The sequence below is a fragment of the Silene latifolia genome, chromosome X (genome assembly GCF_048544455.1).
Source record: "Silene latifolia isolate original U9 population chromosome X, ASM4854445v1, whole genome shotgun sequence".
NCBI lineage: Eukaryota > Viridiplantae > Streptophyta > Magnoliopsida > Caryophyllales > Caryophyllaceae > Silene > Silene latifolia.
In genome coordinates this window covers 273,485,292-273,492,114 of record NC_133537.1, presented here as the reverse complement: position 1 = coordinate 273,492,114, position 6,823 = coordinate 273,485,292, and the positions used below count along the sequence as shown (strand labels likewise).

The following is a 6,823-nucleotide window of genomic DNA, read 5'->3' as shown; positions in this document are numbered from 1 at the left end:
TGACGACTTGGAAAAGGAAGTCTAATCACAATGGGCTCCTTCTCCTTGACCTTGTCTTCATTTTTCTTTGAACTTTCTTCTTTGGATGATTCTCCATCTTTGGAGTTTTGCACAATTTCTTCCTTTTCACTAGCTTCCACAACTTCATCCTCAACTTGCTTCTTCGGTGCTTCATACCTTGTACCACTTCTCAAGTGAATGGCACTAACCGTTTCATGTCTAGGGGGATTACTTTGAGGTGGTAATTGCCCCTTTTGTCTTTGTGAGCTTGAAGATGCTAGTTGAGTCAATTGTGTTTCCAACATCTTGGTGTGAGCTAGGATGTTGTTGATGGTGGCTTCCTTTGCTTGGCTATCTTTTTGCATTTGAGTGAAAAATTCTTGTTGATTCTTTTGCATTTGGAGGACCGCTTTTTGGACATCAAAACCTTGGTCATTTTGGTGATTGTATGGATTTTGATTTTGGTAACCTTGGTTTTGATTGAAAAAGGGTCTTTGATTTTGGTTTCTCATGGGTGGTGGAGTGTATGTTGTTTGAGGGTTTTGAACATTTTGGCTTCTGTATGAGAGATTTGGATGGAATTTGGTGTTTTCATTGTAATAGTTGGAATAAGGGGTACCACTCTTGTATGCTTGGAAAGCATTCACTTGTTCATTTGTTCCCCTACATTCACCTTGGTCATGTCCCAAAGTTCCACAATTATCACATATCCCACTTGGGATTGATGAGGATGCCGTCATGGCATTAACATGATGCTTTGATGATTTTGAGTTTTCTTCAAGTCTAGCCATAGCTTGTTCAAACTTCAAGTTGATTGTGTCAATGTGAGCACTAAGTTGAGCACCTAATTGAGTAACGGAGTCCACTTCATGCTTTCCTCCTCTAGTAGCCTTGCAAGGTCTACTATATTGTGAGTTATGGGCCGCCATTTCCTCAATATTGTTCCATGTTTGATTGTCATCAACTTCGGTGAACATTCCATTTGATCCCATATTGAGAATGTTCCTTGAATCCTCATATAAACCGTTCCAAAATTGTTGTACCAAAAACCATTCGCTAAGTCCATGGTGAGGACATGAGTGACAAATTCCCTTAAACCGCTCCCAAGCTTCATACAAAGATTCTTCATCCCTTTGCTTAAAACCCGTAATTTGAGCTCTTAGCATGTTAGTCTTTTCCGGTGGGTAGAATTTTTTGTAGAAAGCTAGAGCCAACTTCTTCCAAGAATCTATTCCGAGGGTGGCCTTGTCAAGGCCCTTCAACCATTGCTTCGCGGTGCCGATTAGAGAAAAAGGAAATAAGACCCATCTAATTTGGTCTTGAGTCACACCCGTTTGAGAGATTGCATCACAATAGTCGCAAAAGGTTTCCATATGAGAATGAGGGTCTTCACTAGGCACCCCCCCAAATTGGCTCCTTTAAACTAATTGGATGAAGGCGGACTTGGCAATAAAATTTCCGGTTAGATGTTGCGGTGTAGGAGTACCATTTGGTAGATTCTCCTAGGTGGGTACGGAGTGTGACGAGAATTTAGGCATTGTAGGTGGATTTTGTGGGGTATTGTGTAATGGGTTCTCCTCTCCTTCTATTGCGAAAGGGTTGATGAACTCACTAGTGGGTTGAACAATCTCACTAATACCTCTCAAATTCCTCCTAACAAATCTCCTATTGTTCGTCAAGGTTCTTTCAATTTCACGGTCAGAAGGCAACAAATCACCTTGAGACCTTCTAGACATGCAAAATATCAAACAACTCGAAAACAATTAGAACAAACCTTGAGGAGTTTTACTTCCCTAAGGCGAAGAAAGACACAACTAATAACAATAAAAAGAAATCTAAATCAAGTAAACACCGTCCCCGGCAACGGCGCCATTTTTGATCGGTCCGTTTCGTGTTCACAATTAAAGGTGTGGTCGTTGGGTCACGTCCGAATCAAAACACAATTTATAGCTTCACAAACAACTCTACAATTAGTAAAGAGGCAAGTAAGGGTCGGATCCCAAGGGACGGGTATTGAAATGAGATTTCTATTGCAACTAGTGGTGTCTAAGGGGTGTCACAAATTGGGTTGATGTAGAAGGTCACTAAACTAAAATAGCAATGAAAATAAACAAGCAAGATGAATTAAAGGGGTGTAAACAATTGATTAAAAAGCACTAGGGTGTCATGGGATCATAGGGGAATCATGGGAATTGATCATACAAACATGTTCTCAAATTATAAGCAAGCAATTATTGTTGTGATGGATTGAGTTGGGTTATATCTTACAATCCTAGGAAAGTTTGGGTCCCGGAGCCGAATCGATTAGATTGTATAACACCTACAAGTCGACTTAATCTTCCCTACTCAACAACATGCATGGTCTAATGAGACTCGAGTTGGGTTATGTCTTACAAGTCTCATTGAAAAGATAGAAGATGATAGTAAATGCAAGGATTCATAGGCTTAGCATTTCATCAAATATAACATGTGCATGAGTTGAGATCAAAACAAGCAAGCAAATAAAACATGAAAGCATATTAATTTAAGCATGAATCATTCCCCATGTTGGTTTCCCCTAATCACCCATTTAACCCTAGCTAAGAGACTACTCACTCATTATCATGTTGATCATGCTAGCAAGGTTGTCAATCATACCAACAAAATGAAACATGATGAATAAATGGAAGTAATTAACAATAATTAAAAAGGGATTAAGAGAATTATACCTACTAATGATTCCAATAATAAAGCAAAGATAAACGAAGTACTTGATGCTTGATTGAGAGGTTGTCAATCTCCCAATAATAACCCAAATAATCTTCAATTACCCAAAATAAAGGATGAACAAAAGAGAGATTAAGGAAATAAAACTTGTATTAGAACTTGATTAATTGTTGATTACAATAATAAAGAGAGATTTGATTGATATTAACTACTCTAATTATTGATAAGAAGAACATGCTCCTCTAATCAGACTAATGGGGTATTTATAGTGGAAATTAGGGAGGATGCATTAGGGTTAACTAAGGGCTAAACTGTAATTACACTTTTTAGATTGAGCAAGGAGGAGCCGGTATTTTTCGAAGGAAGGGCTTCTTTCCTTGTAGCTTGGAGAAGAGGAAATCGTGCTGTGCTGGAATCCGGGTGGAAAAGGTCGGGACGGGCGGATTCTGGCGATGGGGTCCGAGCGGATTCGAGGGAATCCGGGCGGATTGTGGAGGTGGAATCCGAGCGGATTACAGGAAAGCCGCACGGATTGTGCAGCTGGGGGATGGCCGGATTGGTGACAATCCGCACGGGTTGTCACTCAGCAAGAAATCTTCTTCTTTTCTTCCCTTTTCTTCATAAATTCCTTGGGGATTTCCTTGGGGACTCAAGGATCCTTTCTCAACATTGCTCTTCTACTATAATATGTACAAAGGCCTTCTAATCTTGTCTCTCCTTGATGCTTGGTCATTGGATTCGATCAATTTAGTCTCGTTTTGCCATGAAAATGCAAGATTCTTACTCCTTTCCTACCAAGGGATCAAAATCTCAAAGAATATGCAAAACAAAGAACTAAAGATAAGAAATGACCCAAATATGCACTAAAAAGCATGGGAACAAGGCTAATTCGGGGGCTAAATATGCGCTAATTATGGTCACATCAGCTCGCCAGCCATGACAAGGAAATGTACCCGAGCCATCTTCGGGATGTGTCCTTGAAAAGGTAAGGAAATGTACCCGAGGCATCTTCGGGATGTATCCTTGAAAAGGTTGCGGACAAAGGTTCGCCAGCCATAAGAAGGAGTCATACCTGAGGCATCTTCGGATATGTCCTTGCATGGTTGCGGATAAATGCTCGCCAGCTGCGGTGCGTACGTGAGTAGGGCTCGCCAGCCGCGGTGCATTGTAAGGCTCGCCAGCCGAGACAAGGAAATGTACCCGAGGCATCTTCGGGATGTGTCCTTGGAAGGGTGCGGACAAAGGCTCGCCAGCCATGGTGCGTTGTAAGGCTCGCCAGCCGTGGTGTGTTGTAAGGCTCGCCAGCCACGATGCGTTGTAAGGCTCGCCAGCCGTGGTGCATTGTAAGGCTCGCTAGCCATGGTGCGTATGTGAGGAGGGCTCGCCAGCCATGATGCGTTGTAAGGCTCGCCAGCCGCGGTGCGTTGTAAGGCTCGCCAGCCGTGGTGTGTTGTAAGGCTCGCCAGCCATGGTGCGTATGTGAGGAGGGCTCGCCAGCCGCGATGCGTTGTAAGGCTCGCCAGCCGAGACAAGGAAATGTACCCGAGGCCTCTTCGGGATGTGTCCTTGGAAGGGTAAGTAAATGTACCCGAGGCATCTTCGGGATGTATCCTTGAAAAGGTTGCGGACAAAGGCTCGCCAGCCAGTGGTATGGTCGGTTAATGGACCATGGGAATAGCCGCGTCGAATGGGCTTGTTTTGAAAGTAGCGAACTCGTGATGCCGCTGGGGAAATAGTGAGTAGGGGTTATCACTATCACTATTTTTGGAATAAGTGGGTTTTGCGAGGAACCCCCCTGCTGGTATTTGAAGGGATAGTTAATTTGGAATCTTCACTAATGATTGAATTTGCAGTGGCGGTTTTGATCGCCGTTTGTTCTGATTTTGAAGGAAAATAGCAAATTTGAGTTTTGTTATAGCGTTTGAAGTGACGGTTTATGTGCCGTCGTTGACATGTGGTGAAAATAGTGAATTTGGAATCTTCACCATTAATTGAAGTGACGGTTTATGTGCCGCCGTTGACATTTGATGGAAATAGTGAATTTGGAATCTTCACTATCGATTGAAGTGACGGTTTATGTGCCGCCGTTGACATTTGATGGAAATAGTGAATTTGGAATCTTCATTATCAATTGAAGTGACGGTTTATGTGCCGCCGTTGACATGGTTGGTGAAAATAGTGGAGTTCAATTTCCAACTATTATTTTGAAATTGACGGTTTTAATTGCCGTTGCTGGAAATAGCGGTTTTTGAATTTTCGCCATTATTTTGGAAAATTTGAAGGAAAATGGTGAATTTTGATTTCGCCATTATTTTTGAAATTGGCGGTTTTGATCGCCGTTTGCTCGAAATTTGGAGAAAATAGCGGTTTTCGAATTTTCGCTATTATTTTTTGAAGTTGGCGGTTTTGATCGCCGTTTGCTTGAAAATAGCGAGTTTTAAATTTTCACTATTTGTTTTGTTTGTTTTTGAGGAAATGACGACATTCAATATCGTCAACGAAAATTTTGGAATTTGTCATGGGAAATTGGGCCAAAGCCCAAATTTCGCTGAAAAAGAAAAGGGGAGGCCTGGTTTAGGCGCGAGCCACCTGGCGATGCAAGCCGGCTTCCCTATTTCTTGTTAAAAAGACGCGAGGCTGAGCTGCGGATGATTATTCATCTTCAACCTCAAAATCCCGCAAAATCGCCATTGAAGGACCTTCAAGCTTGCTTTCACTTGTGCCATTGTCAACAAATGTCATCTCAAGGTAAGTATTTCCTCTTGAATCCTTTCAAATTTGTTGATTGTTAGCTGAGTTGAATTAGGGCGGATTTTGCCCTAAAAACTCGAATTGGGCGTTTTTGATTGAGCCAATTTCGAGTGAAATTGATGTCTGCATTAGGTTAGAAACCTGTTTAGGAGTATAGAGGTGCTTTTGGTTTGCATTTTGGTCCTCGTTCCCGCTTCTTAGGCTCGAAAAACGCGATTGAGGCAAGAAACCGTCTCATTTCACAATGCCAAGTTTACTTGCTCGGGTAGTGGGTCCCACTAGGTTGCATTGTAGTTGGGAAAACCCGTATTTGCCATTTAAGGACCTTCGTTGGATGTTTGTGGGCAAAATTGAATTTTTGCCTTTTGCGACGGTATTATGTCTGACAAAATAAGTGCTTGTTTGGGCTTGAATTGAGTCAGTTTGCCTTGCAATGGACCTTATTGGTAATTTAGATCGTGTTGAAGCGTGATAAAATCACGTTTTCCTTTTTGCGGTCGTTTTTGAATTTTTGACCGGCTCGGGCTCAAATTAGCGTATGAATTGCCTTTTTGAGCCGCAGAAAAATCCCCATTGTGTCGGGAATGTATTTTGGGTTATTGGCAGACCTTGTATGGGTCTTGAAATGCCGTTTTTGTGGTTTTGACTCGTCTTTTGCTTGAAAAGAGGAGCGAGTGGTTTTTGTGTCTTTTTTTGTGAGTGGTTTGGGGGCAGGGTGGCTGATGAGTGGGGTTCAGTATCGGAATGGTGCATCGTGTAGATACCCGTATCCGTCGATATTGGAATTTATAGAGAACCCGACAAACACCCGATGATGATAGGACACATGTATTCATTAGTTGTCATTGTCATTATCTGGAACTCGTTTTACGATGTAGAATGCGCGTCGTCGATGAAATATTTTATCAATTTAAATGATATTTAAATTAATGTTTTTTAAAGTGAATTCATTTTATTGTTTTAATTTGAATTTATTTTCTTAAGTTTATTTTATTGAAAATAAAATAGATATTTGATTTGAAAAATCATTCTTAAGTTACTTGATTTGAAAAATCAATTTAAATCGTTTTATAAATCGTATTTGAAGAACTCGATTTTTTACGACAACTTTATACGCGATTTTGAGCTCGTTTTCTACTTGATTTGGGCATGATTTTCGAAGCAAACTCGAACCAACTCCTGACCCATACCCCAACCCATCACTCATCCTCATAACCAGGCCCTAACCCTGCGCAAACCCGCGTCCGTACCTCCTTATTTTCGAGCCCCAAACAGCCCACACAACCAGTCCATACCCTTTCCCGTGTTCAGCATTGCCAAGCCCCAAACCCGCTCCAAACACCACTTAAACCTGTGCCCATTAATC

General features: G+C 41.7%; 1 non-coding gene across 1 annotated transcript; it reads left to right on the top strand.

Annotated features, from left to right (window-relative positions):
• The first annotated feature begins 1,059 nt into the window (after window positions 1–1,059).
• Window positions 1,060–1,166, top strand: LOC141625794 (small nucleolar RNA R71). The gene has a single exon (XR_012535548.1). It is a non-coding gene; the product is annotated as a small nucleolar RNA R71 (small nucleolar RNA).
• The last annotated feature ends 5,657 nt before the right edge of the window (window positions 1,167–6,823 follow it).